Genomic DNA, 13,517 nt, shown 5'->3' with positions numbered 1-13,517 from the left:
TTTCACGGCTCTAGTGAACAAGGGGATTCAACAGTCTGGCGACTACCACAAAATGATGGATTTTGTGCAAGGTTGTAAGCTCAAATATGCCATGCTAGAGTTTCCCACTATCTACTGTGAGGTTGTGGAGGAAATATGGACGATTGCAGTGTACAACTCAACTGACAAGACCATCACTTTCACTATTAAAGGTAAGGAATTCTGTGTTAATAATGACATTGTTAAAGCATGCTTTATGATTCCTGATAATACTGTCTCTACTCCACACACAGACACTGATATTGTTAACATGTTAAACTCCATGGGTTATGCACTCACCATCTCTAAATTAAGTGAAATTAGGAGATTGGGTCTTAGGAAAGAATGGAGTTTCATGTGTGATGTAGTTACTAAAGTATTTTTTTGAAAAAATTAATAATTTTGATTCAGTTAATATCTCCATGCTCAACATGCTTTATATGCTAGTAACTAATAAACACTTCAATTTTAGTGATCTAGTCTTGTTTGAGTTGGGGTTTAAGTTAGGAGAGCTTAATAAGAGGGGTAAGAGTGTTTATTATGTTAGATTTTTCATGATGCTTGCTAACCACCTCTCTGAGGACATTATGCTTGAGAACCCAACCAACAAGTCAAACTGTTGGGTTGAAGAGAGAAGAATTATTGCAGATCTCAATAGAGAAGATCACCACAAAGAGGTGCCACTCTTCTACTTTCCAGTAATGGAGGCACCTCAGGTAAGTGAGGTATTTTCAACTGTCCCTACTTTTCCAACCTCAAACACTTCTTTGCCTTATAGTGTAGCAGTGGCATCTGTGTCAATGACCAGACAGATGCCTACCCAAGCTACCAAAACCAAATTTTCAAAACAAAAGACAAAGAAAGCCCCCTCTGGTGTCTCTCAAAAGATGCCTGTTGTAAAATCCACTAAACACAAAGAGGGGAGTGTGAAGGTGGGAAAGACAGGTGAGGGACAGGGTAAAAATCAAAGAAGCCCTAAGGATAAGGATGGTGAGCATAGTGTATCCAAACCAAGCTACACCACAGTTTCCCAACAAACTGTGGTCGTTAATAAGGATAAAAGCTCAATTCTAGTTTCATCCTCCCAAAAGGATGTAACTATTGAAACAAGCCCTCAACCAGGAGCACAGAACAAAAGGGGTAGGGACACAAGTTCACCATAAACCTACACAAGAAAGAAGAAAACTAAATCCCTTGGGGATGCACAGGGTACACACAGTGTAAACTGGAGCTAAAGACCCAGTCACTACACCATCTCTAAGTCAAATTGATATGGCTCCAACAAATGTGGAGTCACGGCCAAAATCTGTATAAATTGAAACACCTCAAACACCAAATTCTCCCACACACTCTTTGGATGTTGACATGATTCAAACATCACAACCATATTCTCCATCTTTAACTCTGTTGGAGAAGCCAAAAATCCATGTAAGTGCGCATCATCTTCTAGATGATTTGTTGGCTCACTTTCCATTTCTTTCTAAGACTGTTGAGACATCTGTGCCAAAATTTTCATCAATCTGTACAGAGTCCACAATAGTCTCCACTCCAAACTCATTCATTTCTACTCACTCGATGGATATTGTTCATCCGTCGAGTAGTGATTGTATCCCGACGGATATGCCTAACAGCAGTCATCCGTCGGATAGTCAAATTACTAACCCGATGGATATTTCTCATCCGTTGGGTGTCTCTGCACAACTCCAAAGTTCAACAATAGTTACAAGTGCAGATGACTTAGTAATTGTGCAATCACTATTAGGATTGAGGGAAGGTAGTGACTTGAGTGAGAGTCTGGGTTGCTCCCAGGAAAAAGGAGAGAAAAAGAGTGATCCAATGCAGTCCATTTCTTCAGGACTGGAAAAAGTGAGTGTGAGGAGTCCCACCTTAGATGGTGAAGGTGAGGGTGTGAGGGTGGGGAGCCAAGGTGAGACCTTGATACAAGAAAAAAGAGATAATGAAAGAATGGAGGTACTGGAGATATAAGGGTGGATGTCATTGTAAGTGAGTTAATGAATGTCCAGGATGTAGACATGGAGGGACTATCTCAGCAAACTCAAGCTGTTATAGATTCCACCTCCTTAGATGCTGAGACATTTACTCATCCTGTTCCAGCCTATCAACTTCTAGCTGGACAGGGCAATGACAATGCAGAAAGAATGCTCAATTTGGTGCACACCACACAGTCCATGCAAAGAGCTAAGGATGCCATTACAACTTTGCCCTCAACAGCTGGTGAGGTTGATTATGAGACTGGTGGCTCAGAAGAATCTTTGGAGGTGAGGGTGGAGATAGTGAAGAAGAGCCATTGGACATAGGGGGAGAAGTAGGCCCTAGTTCCAGACCAGGTATGCCATCTTGGGCATTTTCAAAGCAGTGTGATGAACATTATTTCAAGAAAACCCTGATTTAACTTATAAATCAGACACATTTTTCTCTTCAAACCACAACAAATGCCAGCACCAAGAAGCTCCTTCAAGCACACCTTGCTTCTCTGCAACTACAACAAATCCAAGGCCTTCAACATATTCAAGATGTCAACACTATCAAAGGTGATATTGATCAAATGAAAAGGGACATTTCTGAAAGGTTGGACTCTAAATTTCCAGAAGCTACAATGCTTGACATTAAAAGACAACTCAGGAAGAATTCTGATCTTACCACAAAGATAGATGCCTTGGATACAAGAATGACGGCAATGGAAGCCTCTCTCACAACAATTCATCTCCACCAAGCACAACAAATAGACTTGCTTCAGGAACTGGTGGCTACACAGACCTCTTCCTCTACTCAGCTTGATGATAACAAAAAGGGGGAGAAAGAGAGTTCTAGGAGTGAGGGGGAGCAAAAAGTGCTTAACATTCAAGTGAGTAAAGCAATTATGCCAACAATTGCTTTTACAAAGCCACCAGCTAAAGATATCATTGATCTAATAAATGAAGCAGCAGCCACTTTGAGAGCAGCCGAGAAGAAGCAGTTTAGTCCAATAAACTGGGAGAAAATTGATGATGATATTCAAAAGAAATTTGGTCTAGCAAAGAAGCCAGAAAAATCAGTCATTCATCACTCTCAAGTCAGGCAAATTTCTGTGAATGATATGAGCATGAACTATCTAGAGAAAGGCCAGCCATCCTGCATCAAATCCCCAAAGGCAGATCTAATCATGAAGCCAAATATGAACTACCCAAAATCTTCACTAAAGAACCCTTTGGACACAGTGTATGAGATACAAAAGCCTGATGAGAAGAAGCTGTTGGCCAGGTCTATAGTATTCTACAAAGATCCTGCAGATTCAATTTTAAAAAGGAGAATTGCAAAGATTTTCAGAAATGGTAAGGAAATTTGTGTGGTGGCTGGATACCCTCAATTTATTGAAGCAAAAAGGGAAGAAAAGGCAAGATTGAAGCAAGAAAAGAAGCAAGCTGCTCTAGATACTAAAAAGCTCAAACAAAAGAAGGAGCAAGCTGCTATCTTGGCCAAGTTGCAAGCTGTGAAACCCACACAACAAATTTCTGCACAACCATCTATAATTGCTGAATCTCAAGATCAAGTAGTGCAAGATGAACCTCCACAGACAAAGAAACCAAGTTACAAGAAAAGAATCAAGAGAAAATTGGATTTCAGTGATGAGGAGATGGAAGAATACTTTCTCAAAGAGTCTACTTCTACAACAACTCAAACATCCATGCCCTATGTGGCACATGAAGAATTCAAGATAGATCCATCCAAGAATTTCCATGGTGAACCTATCATTCCAAAGGATGAGCCAATAGACTGGGATAGTCTACCAATTTCTGAACTCAATCTACCTCATTTTATGAAGCCAAAGAAGACAAAGACCAGAGCAGTCAAGAAAGTGAAGCCCTCAACTCTTAGATCCAAGTCCCTAACCAAAGCTCAAACCAAGATCAACAAGGGAGATATTATGTACATCTGTGAAATCAAGGAATTCTCTGATCTAAACCTCTATCTAGATGAACTGGAAGAAGTTAGAGGGATTGATGCTTACAAAAATCTACCTGAAAGGTTAGTATTCAAGTACAAGGGAGGAAAAGAGATACCATGGCCACTTCATAGGATTCTTCAAGAGAGCCAATCGGTACTGATAAAAGTTTATTCATCCTTCAAAAAGAACTTTGGATTCAATGTGACAGCTAGAAGATTAGTTCTAAAAAAGATTGAAGAACTGAGGAGTATTAGAGCCAAAGATGCACTTCCAAAGACTTTAACTATTCCTTACATAGGGAGTAGAGTGCATCTAAGGCCCTACTGGCTGATGAAATTCATGGATGATAAGGGAGTTAGAAGATTCTTCTGATTAGAAGACCAGTTGAGCATCTCTAGCAATGAGACTCTTCTAAAAATACAAGGAATGCTAGATCTCTCAGAATCTGATGAACTTGAATTCCACAGATAGCTCCAAAATCAAATAGAAGAAAATAACAGGAGGCTTGGGAAGAAATCCAGACAATCAAGGAAATAGATCAATTTGCTCAGACTAGAGGAGCACCTTGAAAATGATTGTGAGCAAATCTTTGAACACTTTGTCTTGTAAATTTTTCAGTAAATAATGCATCACTTTTTAGTTTTATCTACTACCTTTTAAATCTGTACTTTTAGGGTGTTTTGTTATCATCAAGTTTCTCTTAATTTATGGCTACAATTCTAGTAGGCATAAATTGGGGGAGATTGTTGGGAATATGTTGTGAACTTGATGATTACATTAACAAAACACCTTAATAGATTTAATTTAGTGAAAAATGTAGCACTCGACGAATGATCAGATATAGTCCCGACGGATGACTCAATATAGTCCCGACGGATGATGATTTGACATCCATTGAGTGAGTAGCTTATGTAATAATAAGTATTGTAACACTTTTCTGTGAACAACTTTGTATAGATTCTGTAGTAGCATATGAGTCATGTTGACTATTATTAGATATGCAAAATAGGCTGATTAATTGTAAATATAAGATGTCTTGTAATTCTGCATAAGTGAAATGAAGTCAAGTGTCAAATAGCTACCCGACGGATGATCAACAAAGCTACCCGACGGATGATCAGGCTACCCGACGGATGATCAACAAGGTAACCCGACGGATGACAAGCATGTACCCGACGGATGATCAATTCAAACATCTGTTGACAGTGACAAGACAGTCACATGCGTTGGGTGTTTACAAAAGGAATGTGGGAGCCTGTTTAACAGGAAATGAAGAACAAAGAAGCATTACCATTTCCATGCAAGTTAAGAAGATTTTCAAAGATCCTGGAATAGAGTAGTGAAGCAGCATGGAGTTTGGCTTGATAGTTTTGTTTTATTATCCTGTCTTATTACCATGTAAACTTGGTGATATATAAACCAAGTGTAGCTAGTAAAACAAACAACTAAGCAAACACTTTTAGAAGAGAAATAGAAAAAGCTGTAACTGTTAAGAATTTCTCTGTAGTTTGTTTGTTCACTTGTAAAGCAGCTGTGAGACAATTTATTCTTCATAGAGTTCTTAAATCGATATATATATATATATATATATATCTGGTGGATACTTTCAAATCCACCAGAAAGGTTTAAAAACTTGTGTTTTTATTACTTTATGTTTTTGATTTATTTAATTTGTAATTCCGCACCTTGCAAATCAAAACACTTTTAAATATACAGTTTGAATTACAACATTTTATAGTTCAAGAAACAGTTTACTAGAATTACATTCAACCCCCCCTTCTGTAATTCTTGTTGCATTGTTAGGGACTAACAATATGGATGGCATAGATGAACATTTAGCTTTTCTATCCAGAAGGTTTGTCAAGCTCAAATTCAAGAAGAATTTTGGAGCATCCAAGCCAAACAGAAACATGGTTGACAAGTCAAAATTTAAAAGTTTTAAGTGTGGCTTGAGTGGTCATTTTGCTAGTGAATACAGAAAGCCTGATTCTGATAGAAAGAAGTTTGAGCCCGTGGACTACAAAAAGAAGTACCTTGAGTTTCTCAAATGAAAGGAAAGGGCATTTCTAACTCAAGAAAATGACTGGGCTGTTGATAGATTGAATGAAGATGAGGATACAAGCTATGTCAATCTAGCCCTGATGGCCAAATCAGATGAAGCAGAAGTTAGTTCCTAAAGTAATCAGGTAATCACCACTAATCTAGCACATTTATCCAAAGCTGAGTGTAATGATGCTATAAATGACATGTCTACTGAATTATATCATTTGTGTGTTACACTCAAATCTCTCACTAAAGAAAACACTAAAATTAAAAAGAACAATTTGTTTTTAAGTGAAAGAAATAATGTGTTAGAAACTCCATTTGTTGAGTTTGAGAAACTGAAGATAGAGTGCAAGACTGCTAAAAATGAACTAACTGAATTCTTAAAGAAAGAGGAGATTTTAAGAAAGCAACTTGAACGAGAACGTAATTAAGTCATGAAAATCATCTAGAGATATCCATGCTCAAATTACTAAAGTTCAAGGTATAGAATCCTTCTGTGATGAAGCCTGGAAAAAGAGCAAAGAGAAACTGAATTCCAACTTAGAAGAAGGATTTTCAACGGATGTGGATTCGACGGATGATGAATGTTATCCATCGAATGATCAAAAGAATTATCCGTCGAAAGACAAGGAGCCACATCCGTTGAGTGAAAGAAAGCCAGTTAGAAAATCCCAGCTATCTAAGTTAAATGAGAAATATGGATCAGTTTTCAAGAACTTTGCTCCAGGAGAAACAAGTCAAGTGAAAAAGGACAAGAGAATCAATGTAGGCCATCTGTCAATCAAGCAATTGAATGACAGATTGGGGAAAATTGAGGTTGAAGCAGAATCTAAAAGGAAAAATAATAGAACCGAGAAAGTAGGAATTAACAAACATAACAACTACACACCTGATAGATATGCTCCTAGAAAAACCTGTGTGAAGTGTGGTAGTGTTAATCATTTGTCTGTTAATTGCAAACTTTCTATTCATGCACCCATATCTGCACCTCCTTCTTTTCCCAACATGCCTACCATACCTGTGAATGTTATGCCTGCACATAATTTAAATGCACAATTTGCTAATATGCCATTTGCATAAAATCCTTACCATGCTGCATTTAGTATGCCTCAACTGCCATTTAACATACCTTACTGAAATAACATGTTTGCACAAAATATGCCCTTCCAAGTAAATCAGCCTGTGCATGATAATTCTGTAATGATGAATGGTTTCAAAGGTTCTACTCAAATGACTAAGGATGAATCTCATATACCTAAGTCAAATGAGGACAAGCCTAAGAAGCCTAAGAAACCTAAGAAACCTAAGAAAAAGGCTAACACAATAGGACCCAATGAAACTTGGGTACCAAAATCAATTTGATTTTATTTAATTGTGTGTAGGGAAATATAAAGAATCTTTGGTATTCGCATAGTGGGTGCTCAAGGCACATGACTGGAGATTCTACCTCACTCACTGAGTTCAATGAGAGAGCTGGCCCAAGTATCACTTTTGGAGATGACAACAAGGGTTATATTGTGGGATATGGCTTAATTTCTAAACACAATGTCATCATTGAGGAAGTTGCTCTAGTGGATGGACTCAAGCATAATCTGTTAAGTATCAGCCAGCTTTGTGACAAGAGCAACTCAGTAACATTCAATTCTGAAGCCTGTGTTGTGACCAACAAGAAAATCAACAAAGTGGTTCTCACTGGAGTGAGAAAAGGAAATGTGTATCTAGCTGACTTCAACTCATCAAATGCGGAATCTGTCACTTGTCTCTTTAGCAGGGCAAGTCAAGATGAAAGTTTGTTATGGCACAAGAAGCTGTCCCAATGAACTAGTCAGGAAAGATTTGGTAAGGGGCATTCCTCAAGTGGAATTCTCAAAGGATGGATTGTGTGATGCCTGTCTGAAAGGAAAACAAATCAAGTCATCATTCAGAATAAAGCTTGACTCAACAATTGAAGAACCTTTACAATTATTACACATGAACTTATTTGGACCAGTCAATGTATTGTCCATCTCAAAGAAAAGATATTGCCTAGTAATTGTGGATGATTTCTCAAAATTCTCTTGGACATATTTTCTAAAATCCAAAGATGAAGCTAGTGAAATCATCATCAATTACTTAAGGCAAGTTAACAATCATCCTAATTTCAAAGTTAGAAGAATCAGGAGTGACAATGGAAGTGAGTTCAAGAATTCTGTAATGAGGTTCTTTTGTGAAGAGAATGGAATCATGCATGAGTTTTCAGCAGCAAGAACCCCACAACAAAATGGAGTGGTGGAAAAGAAGAACATGTCTCTTATTGAAGTTGCAAGAACAATGCTAGAAAAATCAAAGTTACCAACATATTTTTGGGCAGAAGCTGTAAATACTGCATGCTACACTCAGAATATTTCTTTGGTTAATCAAGCAAAATACATGACACCCTACCAATTGTTCAAGAACAGGAAGCCAACATTTAACTTTCTTCATGTCTTTGGCTGTAAATGTTATATCTTAAAGAATCAAACTAATTAGCATGGAAAGTTTGATGCAAAAGCAGATGAAGGAATTTTTGTTGGATATGTAGTTGGAAAAGCATACAGAGTCTACAATCTCATAACCAACATTATTATGGAATCTGTGCATGTTGTGTTCGATGATGAAAAGATTGAAGGACTGCAAGATGGAGATTTCCATGAAAGCATCAAATTTGATAATGTTGAGATAATTTGTGATGATAGTGATGATGAAAGTGATCAAGAAACAATATCTAAGGACAATGCAGAAAAATCTTCAACGAATGAAGCACATAATTCAACATCCGTCAAAAGACCAAGTACATCATCCGTTGAAAGACAGTCTGAATCATCCGTCGAAAGGCAAAGATCAACATCCGTTGAGCCATCAATATGAGTTAAAAATCAATATAGATCACAATCATAAAGAACCCTAACTTCAGGTCAAAGATCCACAAACTCAGGGAGAGTTTCTTCTAATAAATACTCTGTCACACATCAAGATAATAATGAGGCTTCTTCATCTAGAGCTAATCTACCACAACAGAGAAAATAGACTAGAGATCACCTATTTGAATTAATTATTGGTGATGCATTTTCAAGAGTGCAAACAAGGAAATCAACTCAAGAAGAATGTCTATACAACAACTTTCTATCTCAAGAAGAGCCTAAAAAGGTAGAAGAAGCTCTGTTGGATGCTGATTGGGTTTTAGCTATGCAAGAGGAGCTAAACCAATTTAAAAGGAATAATGTTTGGAAGCTGGTACCCAAGCCTAAAGGAAAGAATCCTATTGACACCAAGTGGGTATTCAGAAACAAGATGGATGAAAATGGCATAATAGTCAGGAACAAAGCTAGATTGGTTGCTAAGGGCTACTGTAAACAAGAAGGAATAGATTTTGATGAGACTTTTGCTCCTGTTGCAAGACTTGAAGCCATCAGAATCTTTCTAGCCTATATAGCCCATGCCAATTTCAAGGTCTATCAAATGGATGTTAAAATTGCATTTCTGAATGGAGATTTGGAGGAGGAAGTCTATATCAGGCCTCTTGGTTTTGAAAATCCCAATTTTCCATAATATGTCTACTATCTTTTGAAAGCACTTTATGGACTGAAGCAAGCACCTAGAGCCTGGTATGACACTTTGTCAAAGTTTCTCTTAGAAAATCATTTCACAAGAGGTATTGTTAACAAAACTTTATTCTATAGAAATGTTAATGGCTCTAGTATACTTGTTCAAATTTATGTAGATGATATTATATTTGGCTCTACAGATGAGAAACTATGCAAAAAGTTTGTCATATTGATACGAAGCAAATATGAAATGAGCATGATGGGAGAACTAACTAACTTTCTTGGTTTATAAGTTAAGCAAGTTAACCAAGCCCGACCACACTGCAGTTTCCCAACAAACTGTAGTGCTTAATAAGGATTTAAGCTTTGTACTAGTTTCATCCTCCCAAAAAGATGTCACTGTTGAAACAAGCTCTCAACCAAGAGCACATGCCAAGAGGGTTAGGGACACAGACTCACCCTTAACTTACACAAGAAAGAAGAAATCCAAAACACTTGGGGATACATAGGGTCCATACACTGTGCAAACTGCAGTCAAAGACTCAGTTACAACACCTTCTCAAAGTCAGGTTGATGTGGCTCCTATAAATATGGAGTCACGGCCAAAATATTTAATCACAGAAGCACCACACACACAAAACTCACCCATAAATTCTTTGGATGTGGACATGATTCACACATCAATTCCTGATTCTCCATCTTTAACTCTCATGGAGAAGCCAAAATCTACAACAAGTGAGCATCATCTTTTAGATGATTTGTTGGCTCACTTGCCATTTCTTTCTGATTCTACTGAGAAATCTGTGCCAAATCTTAAATCAATCACCACAGATTTTACAGTAGTTTCCACTCCAAACTCTGTCATTTCTACTATCTCGATGAATATTGTTCATCCGTTAACTAGTGATTGTATGTCGATGGATGTGCTTAACAGCAGTCATCCGTTGAAACTCTCAACTACCACTTCGACGGATGTTTCTCATCCGTTGACTATCACTGCATCACTTGAAATCTCAACTAATGTTACAAGTGCAGATGATTTAGTAGTTGTACAATCACTCCTAGGATTGAGGGAAGGGAGTGAACAACGTGAGAGGCTGAGTTGCTCTCAGGAAAAAGGAGGGGAAAAGAGTGAACCTATGTAAGTTATTTCTTCCAGCTTGGCAAAAGTGAGTGAGTGGAGTCCCACCTTAGATGGTGAAGGTGGGGGTGTGAGGGTGGGAAGCCAAGGGGAGCCCTTGATGCAAGAAAACAGAGAAAATAAGAGAAAAGTAGGTATTGAAGAATGGGAAGAGCCCATTTTTAGTGAGTTAAGGGATGTCAATGAGGCTGAAAAGAAACAGCTATTTCAGCAAGATTATCAAGCTGTCTTAGACTCTGTTTCTTATGAAGCTGAGGCATTTACTCACCATGTTCCAGCTTATCAAGTTTTGGTTGAATAGGACAATGAGGCTGCTGAGAGAATTCTAAACTTGGTGCACACAACTGCTTCAATGGAAAAGGCCAAGGATGCAATCACTGCCATGCCCTCCAAAGCTGGTGATGATTTTGAATATCCTACTGGTGGTTCTAAAGACAGTTTTGGGGATGATGGTGAAGATGATGAAGAAGATTTCATGAACATAGAGGGGGAAGCAGGCCCTAGCTCCAGTACAAACACTTCATCATGGATGTTTAGCAAAGAATGCGGTGAGCACCACTTCAAATCAACTCTCTTCAACATAATCCACCAGACTCAGACAACTCTGTAGGCTACTATAAATGCCAACACCAAGAGTCTTCTTCAAGCACACCTTGAGTCTCTTCAATTGTACAAAATTCAATCTCTAAAGAAAAATCAAGATGTGTCTGAGATTAAGACAGAGATTGGACAAGTCAAAAAGGACATCTCTGAAAGATTCTTCCTGGCACTACAATGTTAGATATCACTATACAACTCAGGAAAAATTCTGATCTTAGTAGCAATGTGGATTCTTTGGACACCAGGCTAAAGACTCTAGAAACCTCTATTACTCAAATCCAACTCCATCAAGCTCAATAGACTCTGCTTCTTCAAAAGTTAGTGGCTGCACAAACCTCCAACTCTGCTCAACTTGATGCTAAAAAATGGGGATAAAGACTCTATCATTCCAGTTAGCCAGGGAGAGTCAGCAAGTGAGGGGGAGAAAGTGCTCAACATAAATGTCAGCAAGGTTATAGTTCTAGCAATTACCTTCACAAAGCCACCAATGCTTAATAGTATTGATTTAATCAGGATAACAGCAGCTGAATTGGAGTTGAATGAAAAATGGAAGAAGCTTGATGAGAACATCCAGAAGAAATTTGGTTCAACTGAGAAACAAGACAAAGCCTTTTCTCATTTCTCTCAATTGAGACCAATTTCAGCCAATGACATGAGCTTAGGGAACATGGAAAGGGGTCAACCCTCAACAATCAAATCTCCAAAGGCCAATGTGATTTTTCAGCCAAAGATAAATTATCCAAAGAACTCAGACAAAAATCCATTGGACTTGGTCTATGAAACTCCCAAGCCTGATAAGAAGAAGATGTTTGGAAGGTCTATTGCTTTCTTCAAAGATCCCAAAGACTCAGTACCAAAGAAAAGAATTGTTAAAATCTACATGAATGGCAAATTAATCTGTGTGGTGGCTGGACATCCACAGTTTCCAGAGGCTAAGAAAGAAGAAAAGGTGAAGCTCAAATAAAAACAAAAGCAAGCTGCTTTAGATGCCAAGAACCAAGCTAAAAAGCCTGCAACCACGGATTCTGTAATGCCCACTGTGGCAGCTGAGACTCAGATTGAAGAAAAGCAAATAGAACCAAAGTAGGTTAAGAAAATAAGATACAAACTCAAACCAAAGAGAAAGCTGGAATTCAATGAAGATAAGGAAGAATATATGCCAACTCAATCTACCACTTCAAGTCAAACAACCATGCCCACAATGGAGCAGGGTGAATTCAAGGTCTATCCTAACATGAATTTCCATGGAGAAACCATAATCCCCAAGGATGAACCTATAGATTGGGAAAGCCTACCTCTTCCTGATATAAACATTCCAATCCAAACCAAGCCAAGGAAAACAAAGAAGAGAGGAATCAAAAAGGTCAAGCCTGTTAGAATTCAATCCAAAGCATTAACCAAGCCCAAACCGACTTTCAACAAGGGAGATCAACTCTTCATCTATGACATCAAGGAATTTTTAGACATAAATCTCTATCTGGATGAGCAAGAAGAAGTTAGAGCTATTAATTCCTACAAACATCTTCTAGATAGATTAGTATTCAAGTACAAGGGCAGAAAAGAGCTAACTTGGCCTCTTCACAGAATTCTCAATGAAGGCTATTCTGTTTTGGTAAAGATTTTCTCCTCAATCAAGAAGAACTTTGGGTTTAACATAGTTTCTAAGAAAATGGTTCTGAACAAAATTGAAAAGATAAAAAATAGCTGGAGAGGGCCAATTTCACTCCAAAGAGTCCTAACAATTCCATACACAAGAAGTAGAGTGCATTTGAGGCCTTACTGGTTGATGGGGTTCAAAGATGAGAAATGCACCAGAAGATTCTTCAGATTGAAAGATCAGCTAATAATTTAATGGAATGAAACTCTCATGGAGATGCAAGGAATGCTGGATCAGACAAATGAAGATGAATCTGAATTCTACAGGCAACTTTAACACCAAATTGAAGAAAACAATGAGAAGTTGGGAAAGAAGTCAGACAGTTAAGGAAATAAGCTAATTCTGCTCAGTCTAGAGGAGCATCTTGAAAATGGCTTGTGAGATTCTCTATAAACCTTCCTCTACATGATTTTCAATAAACTTGTAGCACTTGTTAATTTTATCTACTAGAAATCAGTCTATATTCATTGGGTGTTTTGTTATCATCAAGTTTCTCTTAATTTATGGCTACAATTCCAGTAGACATAAATTGGGGGAGATTGTTAG

This window comes from Apium graveolens, chromosome 7 (assembly GCF_009905375.1).
Source record: "Apium graveolens cultivar Ventura chromosome 7, ASM990537v1, whole genome shotgun sequence".
In the NCBI taxonomy this organism is placed as follows: domain Eukaryota; kingdom Viridiplantae; phylum Streptophyta; class Magnoliopsida; order Apiales; family Apiaceae; genus Apium; species Apium graveolens.
Note: the sequence above shows the minus strand (reverse complement) of the source record.